Source organism: Canis lupus, chromosome 29, assembly GCF_048164855.1.
Source record: "Canis lupus baileyi chromosome 29, mCanLup2.hap1, whole genome shotgun sequence".
NCBI lineage: Eukaryota > Metazoa > Chordata > Mammalia > Carnivora > Canidae > Canis > Canis lupus.
The window spans coordinates 33,155,480-33,170,414 of NC_132866.1; the positions used below are offsets into that span (position 1 = coordinate 33,155,480).

At 44.2% G+C, this 14,935-nt stretch overlaps 1 protein-coding gene and 1 long non-coding RNA gene across 8 annotated transcripts in view; one reads left to right on the forward strand and one right to left on the reverse strand.

Annotated features, from left to right (window-relative positions):
• The window catches only part of PLCE1 (phospholipase C epsilon 1), a 321,197-nt gene extending 309,055 nt beyond the window's left edge, over window positions 1–12,142 (reverse strand). For all 7 annotated transcript variants that reach the window (XM_072805985.1, XM_072805984.1, XM_072805983.1 and 4 more), the window contains exon 1: window positions 11,992–12,142. The gene's annotated coding sequence lies outside the window, so the exon portion shown is untranslated. The remainder of the gene's footprint in view (window positions 1–11,991) is intronic.
• Window positions 12,143–12,465: 323 nt separating this feature from the next.
• Window positions 12,466–14,531, forward strand: LOC140620591 (uncharacterized). Its single transcript, XR_012020337.1, has 2 exons — window positions 12,466–12,669; window positions 13,498–14,531. It is a non-coding gene; the product is annotated as an uncharacterized lncRNA (long non-coding RNA).
• Window positions 14,532–14,935: the final 404 nt, after the last annotated feature.

The following is a 14,935-nucleotide window of genomic DNA, read 5'->3' on the forward strand; positions in this document are numbered from 1 at the left end:
ATTTTTTTAAATAAGAAAACTAAAAAAAAAAAACCCTAAAAAATAAGAAAACTATGATTAATATGAAGATCACTACAAAATTTAATGAGGGATATAAATATATTTGAGTAGATTAAGAAACATACTGAAAGGATAAAGAAGATGTGAGATGTGATACACACACACACACACACACACACACACACTAAAATGGAGTATTACGCACCCATAAAGAAGAATGAAATCTGGCCATCAAGCATGGATGGATCTAAGAGGTTATTACACTAAGTGAAATGAGTCAGACAAAGAAAGACAAATACCATATGATTTCACTTATATATGGAATCTAAAAAATAAAACAAATGAACAAACAAAACAAACAAACCTTTAAATACAGAAAACTGGTGGTTGCCAGAGAGGAGGTGGGGGAGGGGGAATCACAGCATAAGGAATATAGTTAATAACACTGTAATAACTTTATACAGTGACAGCTGGTGATTGTACTTATTGTGGTGAGCACTGAGTAATGTAATAGGACTGTCAAGTCAATATGTTGCACATATGAAACTAACACGCATCAATAATAATTTTTCAAGAAAAGGAAATATAGTAGTATATAAAGACTAAATATTATAAACATATTCATTCTTCCTGAATTAATACATAGGTTTCTTATAATCCCATTCAGAATTTCAGTGGATTTTTGAGATCTCACAAAATATCTCAAAATTTAATTGGCAAGAATAAGCAAAAAAGTAATAATAAAGAAAATTTGAATAATTACGAGAGAGAACTGCCTCTATGTGACACTAATATACATTATAAGGCTAACATAACTAAACAGTAAGGTACTCAAGCATTTGTGGATAGATTATTTTAGGCTTAAGGCTGACTTTAGAATATACGAAATAAGATTAGGTATTGCCTAGGATTATCCAATAGATATATTATTCAAGGAAATTATATAAGGAATGTAAATATATAAATATATATATATATGAGGAAATAAGTATATTTTAAGGAAAACTAAGTATTTAGAAAATAGGTTAGGTCTTCAACTCATAAAATGGACAAAAAACTGATTCCAAATGAAAAGCTCAATGTAAATAAGAGCCTGAAAATCTAAAAAATATAACTAATCATAGGAAATAGATAAAGACTACAAATTTAAAGGCCATGGAAATAATTATCAGGGAAAACATAGATCTATGACCATATAGATACTAAAATTTTCTGTACATTAAAAAACATGCTAAACATTTCAAAAATATGGTATTTCATTAATATTTTTATATAGTATCCCATAGCAGGGATAAGCACAATCTGCTTAATTATGATTGACATAGTTACGTGAAAACGTATAAAACATGAAAATATGATCTCAATTTGGAGAAATAAAAAAACACAAGGAAAAAACCCCTAGAAAGCCATGAACCAAATGTTCTAATTACTCTAGATGGTAGAATTGTGGGTGATATTTGGACTTTTTCTTTATTGAGCTTTTCTATTTTCCAAGTTATCCAAAATAAACTTGTATTATATTGCAATCAGGAAAAAAATGCTAGTTAAGAAAAACAGCATCAAGTGACAAAGATAGGAAAATACTTGCAAAAATACAGAATGCAGGGATGTTACATTCTTAATTCATTAAGAAATCTTAAGTTTAAAAAAAAAAGGCAAATGGGGACACCTGGGTGGCTCAGTGGTTGAGCATCTGCCTTTGGCTCAGGGTGTGATCCCAGCATCTGGGATTGGGTCTGGAATCAGGCTCCTTGCAGGAAGCCTGCTTCTCCCTCTGCCTGAGTCTCTGCCTCTCTCTCTCATGAATAAATAAAGAAAATCTTTAAAAAAAAATATTAAAAAATAAAAGACAAATGGACAAAACTATTAAATAACCAAGAGAAAGCACAATGATGATATATATATTATATATATATATTATATATTATATATATAATCATTTTATTTCCAGTAATCAAAGAAATGTACGTTCAAACTATGAAATACCAAGTCTGGTATCTTTCACTTACATCCACTGGAAAGACTAGGGTAACATTAGTAGAAGTGCAAATTGGTACAACCTTTTTGGAGAGCATTTTGGCAGGATGTACTCGAAGTCTCTAAAAAAGTTCTACACTTTAGGGCACCTGGGTGGCTCAGCAGTTGAGCATCTGCCTTCGGCTCACCGGGTGTGATCCTGGAGTCCCGGGTGGAGTCCCACATCGTCTCCCTGCATGGAGCCTGCTTCTCCCTCTGCCTGTGTCTCTGCCTCTCTCTGTGTGTCTCTCATGAATAAATAAATAATTTTTTTTTTAAAAAGTTCTACACTTTGATCTGGTAATTTCACTTCTAGGGCCTCTGCTAAAGAAAGAATTAGAGATCTGAGCAATGGAGAGGTATTTAAATAGAAAAAAATTGGGGATCAACAGCTAAGTGTCCAGCAATAGGGGGATTCTAACCCCCTCCACGAGACAGAATGAGACCCAGCCACTGAAATCAAGGTTTGAAAATACTGAATGATATGAAAACATCTTAATGATGAAATGAATGTCAGACAAAGAATCCAGGATTCAAAATTATGTATTATGTATCTACAGTATGGTCATAATTCTATTTGAAACAAAGGTCTCAGTTTTGCTATTCCCCAACTAGTTGGCTTTGGTCAAATCCTGAGTCTCTCAAGAGACCAGTTCTTTAAACTTTAAAAGTGAGGTGGGATGGCGCCTGGATGACTCAGTCAGTTGAGCCTCTGCCTTCAGCTCAGGTCATAATCCTGGGGTCCTAGGATGGAGTTCCACATTGGGCTCCCTGCTCAGCCAGGAGCCTATTTCTTTCTTTCTTTTTTTTTTTTTAAGATTTTATTTATTTATTCATGAGAGACACACAGAGAGAGGCAAAGACATAGGCAGAGGAAGAAGCAGGCTCCTCTAGGGCAGCCTGATGTGGGACTCGATCCCAGGACTCCAGGATCACCCCCTGAGCTGAAGCCAGACGCTTAACCACTGAACCACCCAGGCATCCTCAGGAGCCTACCTCTACCTCTCCCTCTGTTGCAGCTCCCCCTGCTTGTGCTCTCTCATTAGTGCTCACTCTCTCTCTTTAATAAATAAAATCTTGCAAAAAAAAAAAAAAAGTGAGAAGAGGAAACTTGGATTCCTCCTTTCTAGCCCTCAATTTTCATTGTTGGATGACACAGCATAGAATAAATAAGTAATAAACAAATCATAAAATGAATATATAATGTCCATTAATAATTAAAAGATAAAATTTTAGTTAAAATTGTTTGGATTAAAGATTCTTTTTTTTTTTAACTAGTATCTCCTAAATAGGTGACATATTTTAGATGTGACTGCTTAGATAGTGATAATTCATTAGAACTATACAGTGCAGCTAGAAATAAGCACACTCTCTTATCCTCTGTAACTAATTTGATCTGGGCCTGCCTGCCTGGGTTGGGAACACACTTCACCTGTTGTCAGCCATCCCATGACTTGGCATTGGTGAGGCCCAGCCTATTCTCAGTCAGCAAAGGGTAGTCAAAGTCCTAGATCCAAGAGCTGTCATGGAAGAACCTTCAGGGCTGTCTGACTACTATGTTGCATTGATGGTACATGAAGGTCACCTTTTAGGGTTCTTTTTGTAAATTTCTATAGCTCCTATATAAAATAGCTAAAGAAGTTCTTAACCTTCCTCTGTTAGATTCAAACATTAATTGAGCATATTTCTTTCACAACTGCCTGGAGCTTTACCAATCCCTCCCACTGTGAATTTTAAAGCCATGCCGAGGCATGATGAAAAAATAAATCTCAAGCACAGTAATCCAGGCTGAGTTAGGGACTATTGAGCCTGCTGAGCGGCAAAGAAGTGAATCTGAATCTGCTCATACTCCATCAGTTAACAAACTACACACAGAGTGAGATTTATGCTTTGCTCTGTCATCCAAATTCATTCTGCTTTTAGGGGGAAAAGGGAATACAATTTCATGCCAAAAGTATTTAACTTCTGTGAATTGTATCCACCTCTCTGAGATTGACAAACCAGACTACCAGAGAGGGCTTCAATTCTTTTAGGCAAACATAACATAGGTGAAAATATGTTCATCAATGAAATGTGAGTTCATGTCATTAATAATAACAAATGAATAAAGACTTCTTTAGAAATGACAGTAACTTGAACCAATTCCAGTGATATCCAAATTAAACTGTGTTATATGATATTTTAATCCCAGATGTGTATAGTATGCACTTGGTCACATGTGTTTTTTCCAATGATTTTTTTTCCATTCCCTGGATTTTCCATAGTCGGTGATATTATATAGTTTAAACATAAAATGAAGTCATCAAAACAGTCTTTCCTTGCTTCTGCCTCTTCCTTAATTCTGAATATTGCAGCCTTACTGTTTTATTATTATAATGTAGCTGTTCCAAAAAGGCATTAAAAATTTATAGATTATCATCATGTTTTGTTATACCTCTGGACTTGTGAGCACACATCATCAGCCCCCTCAGAAGGAGACTTTCCAGTATTTTTATAAATGGAGCACATTTGTCAGGGCCACCACGTAGCAGATCATGCCATAGAGTACACAGCAATGCTACCACTGAGCACATATGGCACTGACCACTGCCTGACCAATAACCCTGTCAAGCTTAACCACCCTGTTTATGTTTACATTTTGTTAAGTCCTAAGGGTAGAGGGGAAAGGGTTCAATAGTATTCAGTCTGTATTATAAATCAAAATGCCTTGGAAAAGAAGCAGGGAAAAGACCGGGGTTTCATTCTACCTCTCCCATCCCAGTCCCTGCATCTGGCAGGCAGGGGAAAAAAGAAGAAATGTCCTACAAATCCTAAAAGTAGCAGAGACCCTGCTTCTTGGCAGAAGCAGAGAGGCCTCAGAGACCCTGAGGAGTGTGGCTGCTGCGCCCCTGAGAGGCAGCCTTCTGTCACTGTACCTGAAGTCATCTATAGTCAGGGATGAGGGAAATTTCAGGAGCAACTTGGCAGAGAAAGAAGGAACAAGAGACCCCCCCGCTTCCCCAGCTGCAGCAGCACAGGAGATCAGAATCCCGTGAAGACACGAGGCTGCCTGCTTCTTCTGCAACAGCATTGGGAGACTGGGTAATAACAAAAAGGATCCTGGGAGCTAGGGTTAGTTGAAATCTTATTGTGTATCGGGCACTGATCTAAGCCCTGTACATGAATTATCTCATTTATTACATAGGTTCTACTATTGCCCCTCCCATTACATACATAAGGAAGTTTGGGCTCCCAGAGGCCAAGTTTTGCACAAGGTTGTGCAGATTGTATATAAATAGTGGAGGCAGGATGTAAACAAAGCTAAGCAACATGCATCCAGACCCCAAATTTGCAAAATGCAATTAGAGAAAACACAGATTTCTGTGTCTTGCACACCCCAGTCTCTGGGCTGAAGAAATAGAGTGCCTTAACATGCAGTTTTGTTCCTCTCAAACGTCTCTGTCTCTAGCAGTTAGAACTGCCTTTCCACGACAAAGCTAAGACAGAACCTCAATAGAGAAGTAAAATTAGTAAGAGCGGGCTACAAAAGCAGGGTGAAGGGCTGAGGTCTTCCCCACCACACCCCTCACCTGGTAGGGGCCCCACATACTCCTGGAACACAGTTTGAAATCCACTGGTCCCAACTAATACCGCTCCAAATTATGTGCTTGAGAGACCAAAGAAGCACAGCTAGAAAACTAACAGCAGCCACATAAACCAAAGGAAAAAGGCAAAAATAACCTCCCCCTGCAACCTTAGCAGTCACAAAGGTCCCTCACAATCCAGTCCCTGACGCTAACCATCTCAGTCTGAGCATTTGAGGGGCCAGAGGGAGGTGGAATTCAGGGCTGGAGCAGAGAGTCAGGAATGAGGCAAATCCAATAAACAGGCAGAGGTGGGAAGCAGAGCCAACAGGACGCCTGGGCCAGCGGTCTGTGGTGAGTGAGGGAGGCTGCTCTAAGAAGAGAGGTGGGAGCATGAGAGGAGAGGGTGGCCAGCACAGGAACTGCTCCCAGAGCCAGCGTTCTCTAGCTCTGGGCTGTCCACACATATCATAGGAGATAGCAATGGCAAAAACTTACCAAGCATTTCAATATCAGGCTTTTTTTTTTTTTTTTTTTTTTTTTGGAAGGGGGAGGTGGTGTTAGGGGGACTACATTGCCCTCCTTCTCACCAATTCAAATATTCTTTTCATTCCAGACAGTCCCATACCATTCAGTGGCCGATGCTGTCAGACCTAAGAGACAGAAATGCTTGCTTTGGGGAGCAGTATGGGTAGCACTTAGTGCCAGACTACTTGGATTCATATCCTAGCTCCACCACTACTAGTTGTGTAGCCTCTGGCAAATTACCCAGCTTCTTAGAGCCTCTGTTTCCTCTTCTCTGATATATAGATAACAAAAGTACCTATCTCAGAAGGTGGTCATGAGGATGACGGGTTAATACATATAGAGCACTTAGAAACGTACCCAGCAAGGTCTGCACTACATGTTGGCTGTTCTCATTCCCTCATTGGAGAGCTTTTGTTTAACTCCCAACCACCTTCTTGTTTCTCTTCTGTGCCATATTAGTTTCTTATTGCTGCTGTGATAAAATTGACACAGTCTTTGTAGCTTTAAACAACACAAATTCGTTATCTCAGTTTTCGAGGTCAGAAGTCTAAAATGGGTTGGTAGGGCTGCATTCCTTCTGGAGGCTCTAGGGAAGAAGCCATTTTCTTGCTTTTTCCAGCTTCTGGGCAGCCTTGCATTCCTTGGCTCAGTACCCCTATCTCCTACTAGGGACTCTGATCCTTTTGCCTCCCTTTTATAAAGACCCTTTTGATCAGACTGGGCCCATCCAGATAATTTCCTCATCTCAAAATCTTTAATCACTTCTGCTGAGTCCCTTTGTTATGTAAAGCAACATATTTATAGGTTCCAGGAATGAAGACTTAGACACCTTTAGGAGGCTATTGGCATTATTCAGCCTACCATACACACCCCTCCAAAGCCTAAAATTGCAGACTAGCAAGACAGGCCCAGAGGGCAAGAATAAGAATCTTAGTAGCTAACTTTGTGAGCACTCACTACTTACCGGGTATTATGCAAAGTGCTGTAAGTGAATTATCTTGCTTAGGTCTCACAGCAACCCTGTAAAATCACTATCCTACAGAAAGGTTAATTGCTTATACAACTAGTAGGTGGTAAAGCCTATGTAAACTAGGTAAGTTTGATTCTAGTGTCTTTGTATTTCACCAATCGAGTGTTGTGTCCCTACAGCTTAAGTCATTATAACTTGGGGGCGGGGGGAGGGTTGTACCATGACTATTAGGGACCTTGGTGACTGCGTTATAAAAGGCAAAATGCAAAAAAAAAATAAATAAATAAGTAAATAAAAAATAAAATAAAATAAAAGGCAAAATGCTCCCTGGACACAGACAGAGGTTCTGTGGAGCCCATACTAAAAGATCCACACAGACAGTGGAACACTCAGAACATTTTCTTATACTCAAAGGAGAACGTTGGGGGTAATTAAGAATTTCTTCAAATGTGGGTGCCTGGGTGACTCAGTCTGTAAGTGTCCCACTCTTAATCTCAGCTCAGTCATGATCTCAGGGTTCTGGGATCGAGCCCCACATCTAGTTCCCTGCTGAGCTGCTTATCTTTCTCCCTCTATCCCTCACCCTGGACACGCTCTCTGTTGTCCTCTTCAAATGAATAAATAAAAATTTTTAAATAAAAAGAATTTCTTCAAATGTTGTCAAGAAAGGACCACCTATTCCTGCCACCACTTGGGGAGGAAAAGTGAAAAGTCCATTCCCGACCCAAGGCCAGGTCTGTAGTTCTAGTCAACCTCCAAAAAGAAGAGAGGAACTTAGTCTCCCTGGAGAGACTTCCAAATGAGTCAGATGGATCCAGATCCTCTGAAACCATCCCAGGAAGTCTCAGAACCCCTGCAAGCCCCAGAATGGCCTCATCAGTGCTCAGCAGTCAGTAGATACCAGGACCAAACCATCTCCTGCCTCCTACCTCATAACAATCATGAGTATATAAACCCCCATGTGCCACTGGTTTCAACAAGGGCCATTGGCATTTAGCTTTACCAATACCACAATCCTCTTTTGCTATTGGTTCTCATAGAGCAAATGGCTCAAAATAAATTGCGATTGGCACGAGGTAGAAAGGGGCAAGCTAACAATCACTAAGCGTGCCTATTACAGCAGTTTAACTATCCATAGCATTTCAATCTCAACTGCTTAACAATTTAGCCAGAGCTCTACCTGAAGCTTTCTAATGAGCTGAATTAAAGCCATCTGGCTTCACCCAGCCAAAAAAGTGGCCAGTCATTTGTTCTGGGTGATGAGACCAGAGGCAGGATAGCAGTAGTCAAGGGAATGGATTCTGAAGCCAGCCTGTTCCGACAGACTCCTGGCTCTGGCACTTTCTTGCTATGATTCCACACAAGTTGCTTAACCTTTTAGTTCCTCAGTTTTCCTTTCTTCAAAATGGGCATGATAATGTTGGCCCATACTCCTTTATCCAAAATCAGAAGGCTTTTTTTTTTTTGGTTTTTATAATGGTAAGACAGTACCATAGACCATATATTACATAACACTCTTGATAGGATCCACAGCAAACATGTTCATTCTTTCTGAAATAAAAATGTATGAATAATTCTCACCAGGTCAGAAAAATAAAGACTATAATAATCCCATGTCAAAAAAAAAAAATAATCTCATGTCAACTCAGATTAAGTTTTGTAGCCAAACTTAAGAAAACCAGTTTTCAGGGATCCCTGGGTGGCATAGCGGTTTAGCGCCTGCCTTTGGCCCAGGGCGTGATCCTGGAGACCCGGGATCGAATCCCACGTCGGGCTCCCGGTACATGGAGCCTGCTTCTCCCTCTGCCTGTGTTTCTGCCTCTCTCTCTCTCTCTCTCTCCCCGTGACTATCATAAAAAAAGAAAACCAGTTTTCAGAGCTTGTTTTGATTTTGGAATTGCAGGTAACGGACAACAGGTCTCTGGCACTTGCTGCCTCATGTTAGAATGAAATGAGTTAATAGATGTAGAATTCTTAGAACACTGCCTGGCATGCAGTAAGCACTACAAAAGCGTTACCAACAACTGCTACAATTACTTGCATTTAAATAGATTTGCTAGAGGATTATAAACAGGAACATTTTAATTTATGACTGAAAAAAAAATTTATGACTGAATTGGGTTCTGACATCAATATCTTGGGGATTAACAGGCATGAACCCGGGACCTAGGTAGCTCAGTCGGTTACAGGTCTGCTTTCGGCTCAGGCCATGATCCCTGCTTCTTCCTCTCTCCCCAACCCCCGCCCACTGCTCTCACTCTCTCTCTTAAATGAATAAGTAAAATCTTAAGAAAAAAAAAATAGGCATGAGTCCTTTAGAACAATATTCTAGGATGGGGTTTCTGAAATGATGGAAATGTTCTACATCTTTATCGTCCAGTAGGGTAGCAACTGGCCACACGTAACTACTGAGCACTTGAAAGGTAGCCCATTAATTTCATTTAATTCTAATTTAAATTTAAAGCAAATAACCATACATGGCTTGTGGTTACCATACTGATAGCATAGCTATAGAGGGCTAGGTTCCAATCTGGCCCATGAAAACCTATTTAAGCCATAACACAGATGAACTGTAGCTTTAATAAAAATAAGTCTGCATTCTGCACCTGAAAGCAAAGAAGACCACACGAAGCTGAAGAGTTTTCTCTTCCTTTTTAGGCTCCATGGTTGGCCCACGGCAAAGTACATCTTTGATATTATGTTTACTCCCCACTTCTCCATCTCCAACTTCCTTTTTGGGGACCCCTCCTAACTGGGCCACATTAATACCTCCCAGCCTTTCTGCCAGAGTGCCATGCTCCCCATCACCTGCCTTCCTCTTCCCAACTGAATTCCCACTTGCTCAATGCCAAGATCTTGACCAAATGTCAGCAGGAAAGCAAATTGATGAACCAAGCTGCTACTGCTTTTTCTAGCTTTTCTCCTACTTTTCCTTCTAATCCAGAAGCTCTAAATTGTTGTATTCCCTGGGAGTCCCCCTCTCCCCCCACTCACCCCCAGTAGAGGTAGGCCCAGGCAGAGAGAGACAGAGTCTGGACTGAAGCAGCTGTTGTCCTACCTAGGCTGCTTGCCAGCCAGGTGTGGGGAAGACTGGGAATGCCAACACACACACGTGCAGAGCAGCCTTGCTCTGTGCAAATATCTCCTCTTGTCCAAGCATGGGAAACATTCCCTGCTCTCTGCTTTACAAAACATCATGCACAACTCTTTTCAATTATCCTTTATTCATTTAGAAATGTATAACAAGTTACACATCAAATTCATGTTTTAAAGTATACAACAAAAGCCCAGAAGGGACTGTAACTAACCACAGTTGCAAACAGAAAAAGAAAACCAAGCACCTTCACTGGAATCTAGCTTCACCACAACACACTTGAGCATGGAATTTTTAATGACACAGGTCAACCTTGGAGCACATCCAAGGAGCTTATGTTACTAGAAGGACTGGAAGAACGTCCCTCAGCTCAATCTCACCTCTCACTTGGTCCCAAAGCATGGATCAAAGATAATTATTATGCATGGCTCCTAGGTACAAAGAAAAAGTTCCTCTGTGGGCCTGTAAATGGTAAATATTATGTTTTTCAACAAATTATACTTTCAATTATATTATCTCCTCCAAAATAAGATTGGTGTTGAAGAACCGAAGTCTTAACATTTATTAGCAGCCCACAATTATTTCCAAGGGTCTTATGGCTAAAAGCACTGTGCTTGGAAAGCCACAGTTAATGCCTTCAGTAGGGAAAAGGAGACCTGCACACAAATAACTCTCAAAGAAAGAGAATGGAGGAAGGTCTGGAACCTAAAATGCTGCAGGAATCCCAGCAGGGGACAGTTGACTATTTGAGGCTGGGGTTATCGGGGAGGGCCTCACAGCAGCAATAAAATTCATCTGGATGGATGGTTAGGGTTTAGAGTGGTGAAATGGGTGGGGAAGGGCATTCAAGAAGAGGAAAATGGAAAGGATGTTCTAGATGACAGCATCTTCAGGCATTCTTTAGAAAATATCTGTGAGGACATGGCTGCATACAGTATCCAGCGATAGTTCCGCTCCCCTTCTCCGCCGTGACGGTATCCATGGGGTCACCTGCGTCCACCTCCCAAGACAGGCTCTCAACAACTCTCCCTGGTGGGTCAAGCGTTCTTGGCGGCAGTGGCCTCACCCTACACCGCCGGGGGTTCCGACAAGAAACACAAGGAAATGCGCCTAATCTTGCAGGAATCTAAAGGACCTACCAGCAAATTCTGCAAAGTGCAACCACCATTATGAACGGTGTGCAATGAAGTGAATGCCCCATAACATCTATTCAGGGAGCTCACTATTGAAAAGGACGCTGATGTAGAATCTTTCTTACACGGAACAATTTAGTTGAGTCTGTTGCACCAACCGTCCCGGGGCTGAAATACTAGACACGGGGAGGGGCGGGGAACCCACACATTTGCACTGTGCATTTAATATTAGCCACGACGGAGGACTTCGGGCTCTAGGCTATTCCTTATCATAGCACCAGAGCGCCTTAAAAAAGACGGGGCCATTCCTGTAGTCATTAAAGTGAGCCCGGGTCCAACGCGGTCTTTCCTAGGACTTGCTGTGGACCGGTCTCTCCAGGAACAATGCCGTAGGCACCTTCCTCGAGGTGCAGCTGCCAGGTGCCGCCTCCCCGAGAGCTTGGGTTTTCCGCGTCCGCAAGTGCACAGACCAGGCGGCGGGGAGGAGGCGAGGCGCGCGGGAGCGAAGCCCGCACCCAGGGGCCCCGCAGCGGGAGCGGCCTGCGCGCCCCGGGCCCGGCCTCCGTCCGCCGGGGGGGGGGGGGGGGGGGGACCCGCGCCAGGTGCCGGCCCGCGGCCGCCCCCGCGGAAAGAGCCCACGTCCCCTGCGCCACCCTCGGGCCGCGAGCCACGCAGTCGTCTCCTCACCTCTCCTCTCCGGGCCCGTCGCGCCGGAGTCCCCAAGGGCAGCGTCCGTCTGGGACGCGCCTGCGGCCGGCGGCGTCGGGGTCCCCGCTCCCGAGTGTCCGCGGCGGAGCGGGGCCAGCAGCGCGCCGCAGCCAGGCGAGTGCCCGGGAGGCAGGGCCCGGGGCGCGCCGCCCCCGCCCCCCCGCCCCCGCCCGCCGCGCTAGCCTGTGCGCCCCGGGGGCGCCGCTCTCTCGCTCCGCCCGCGCTGCGGGTACGGGACGGCGCGGGCGGCAGCGGGCCCCCGCCCTGGGCAGGCCTTTCCCAGAACTCGCCCGCCCCGGGTGAGAGGCCGAGAGCGCCGCCGCGGGCCCCCGGGCGGCGGGGGGAGCGGCCTGAGGCGGGCCCGCCCCCGGCTCGGGCCGCGCGGAGCGGGCGGGGGCGAGGGGCGGACCCGGCTGCCGCCCGCGCCCCGGGCCCGCCGCGCGCCCCCCGCTCGGCCTCGGCCTCTGCCCCGGCGGGAGCGGGCGCCGGGCCCCGGGGAGGCGGCAGCCCTGGGCCGCTCGGGCCGCGGGGACCGCAGCCCACACCTCCTCCCGGGAGCGCCCCTGCCTGGCACTGCTGGAAACTGAGGCTCGTGGCGCATGGACCCGTGACCGCGGTCACCCTGGGAAAGGCCGCGCTGGCTCTCGGACCCGTTCGGTCAGTCGTTAACTGAACAAATTTTACTGAGCGCCGTACGGTGCCTGGCGCTGTGCCAAGCACTCCTCTCGCTTCAGGGCCGCGGACTCCAAACCCAGGGCCCTGTCATTGCCGAAGCCAACCCCGGGATGTTGGTTCACCCACCGCCGACGCTGCAGGCCCTGCGGGGTCGCCCCTCGGCGCCGGGGGGTTTGACCGCCTGTCGACAGTCAGGAGATCCGGGGACCTGAAGAAAAGTCAGATTATCATCCCTTCCCCTCTCCCCTAAACCTGTTCTTCTTTACCTACTTTGATAGACACATGACCTTTCCATAGGTCTGACATCTGGTACCTTCAATCGGGATTAATTCCTGAGGCCCATCACCCCTCTCCTCTGTCCTCTTCTTGGATCCACAGTCATAGGGTTTTCCCTCTTCTACAACTTTAATCTGTGCAGAAACCTTCAGAGGCTCCCCACTGCCTTCCAAACTGACTCCCCACGACTGGAGGAACCCGCCTCATCCTGGTTACTATGGACCACCCAGCATATGTCTCCCACTCCAACTCTATACGTGTGTTTAGGCTGAGCCTCTAACTAGAACATCCCCACCTCCTCCCACACTTTCCTCCTGCTCAAGTTTTCTTTTTTTCTTTCTTTCTTTTTTTTTTTTTTTTTTTCTGATTGATCTTAAAAGTGACTTCCCCTACTTTGAGCCTCCAGGGCACAGGAGAGGTTGGAGCAAGAATGCACCAGAGGACACCAAAGAATTTCTGCCTGTAAGAGAAATCTGCCAGCCTGGTCCTTAACTGTTTTTTTTTTTTTTTTTTTTGCTATTTTCTCATCACTAGGATTTTAATGAAAATTAACATCACTGCCTCCCTTGAGAGCTGGTTTTGGAAGGGTCTCTGCAGAGGACACTGAGGAAACTCTTTGTTCAGTAAGCGCTTGAGATCTCAGCACTAGAGCAATAGGGAGTGGTCAGTCACTGCAATACCTGAGTCCACGCTGGACAGGTGAATGGAGGAGCCAGGAAAAAAGGAACCACTGCTGACAGTAAACAAGATTAATGAATTAATTAAATAATTAATTAAATAAAATAAAACAAGATTAATGAATCTCATAATGTCAAATATCATCAGTCACCTGGAGCCCCCAAAGACTTGCGTTGTCTTTAAAAAAAAAAAAAAGAAATAGGCACATGGGAATTAGATTGCTACAAACTGGTGGATGCACAAGCAGTTAACATTGAATCCTCCAAATGAGTCATTGCACTGTTAGTAACCAAGGCAAATCTAGGTCCACTGAACGGGAAGGTTACCTGAGTGTGATAATCAACCATCCCATCCATGCCTGGGAAATAGCACCTTCCTCAAATCTTTGCAAAGAGAGCCCGTCCAAATCAATGTCCTTTGCTCGCCCCCTCGCTCCCTCTCTAAATGAGACTGGAGGGAGCCGCGTCCCTGAGGCTGCCTCACCGCATTGGAATGTCTGAGCTAACAGTGCTTCCAGAGGGTTCATTGCTCCTCTGAACAGCACTGCCCAGACTTTCTGGAGATTTTAATTCACTTCCCAACCTCGCCAACAGTTGCACACAAGGTGCCTTTTTTACACCCTGCTCTCTGTTCAGTGAAACATGCAGACCATCTCAGGGGAACAATGGCTCCATTCAAGACTTTTTCAAAAGTGCAGCATATAACCTCCATGCTGTGGGTTGCTGCCAGCCATTATCTGGAGGAAGAAAGACTGTCAGATAAAGTGGGGGGAATTGAGGGAGCACTGAATAATTTCCATGGAAAATTCAGCTTCAATGAAGTTATGCATCTTTGTATACAAGATGATTCTGCATCTTCAAAAGCAATAAAAGCAAACCCCCAGGAAATAATGCTGTGGAAACTTTATTTAAATATAGTGTGTCTGTGTTTGAAATTTCAGAAGAAAGCACACTTATTTTCTGAACTTGTTACATAATGGTCTCCATTTGATAGAAATTGATTTAAATAAGTTATAAATGTTGGGACTAGGGAATTTAAGTCATAAAACCATTTTAAGAAATGGAATCATCTCCCTATTTTCTTCCTCTCCCATCCTGTAATTTTTCAGGTTGGTGGCGGGGGGGGAGGGTGTCTCTGACTTCATGGTTGTTGCTGCCAACAGGAGGCCCCACACTCCCTACTGCACATATTACAGAAAAAAGATTGGCCCTTTGCCACACTCAACAAGACAGCCATCAGTTAACCCATTTATAAACAAGCCCCAAGGTCTGCACGGGCATAGCTGACAAATTTA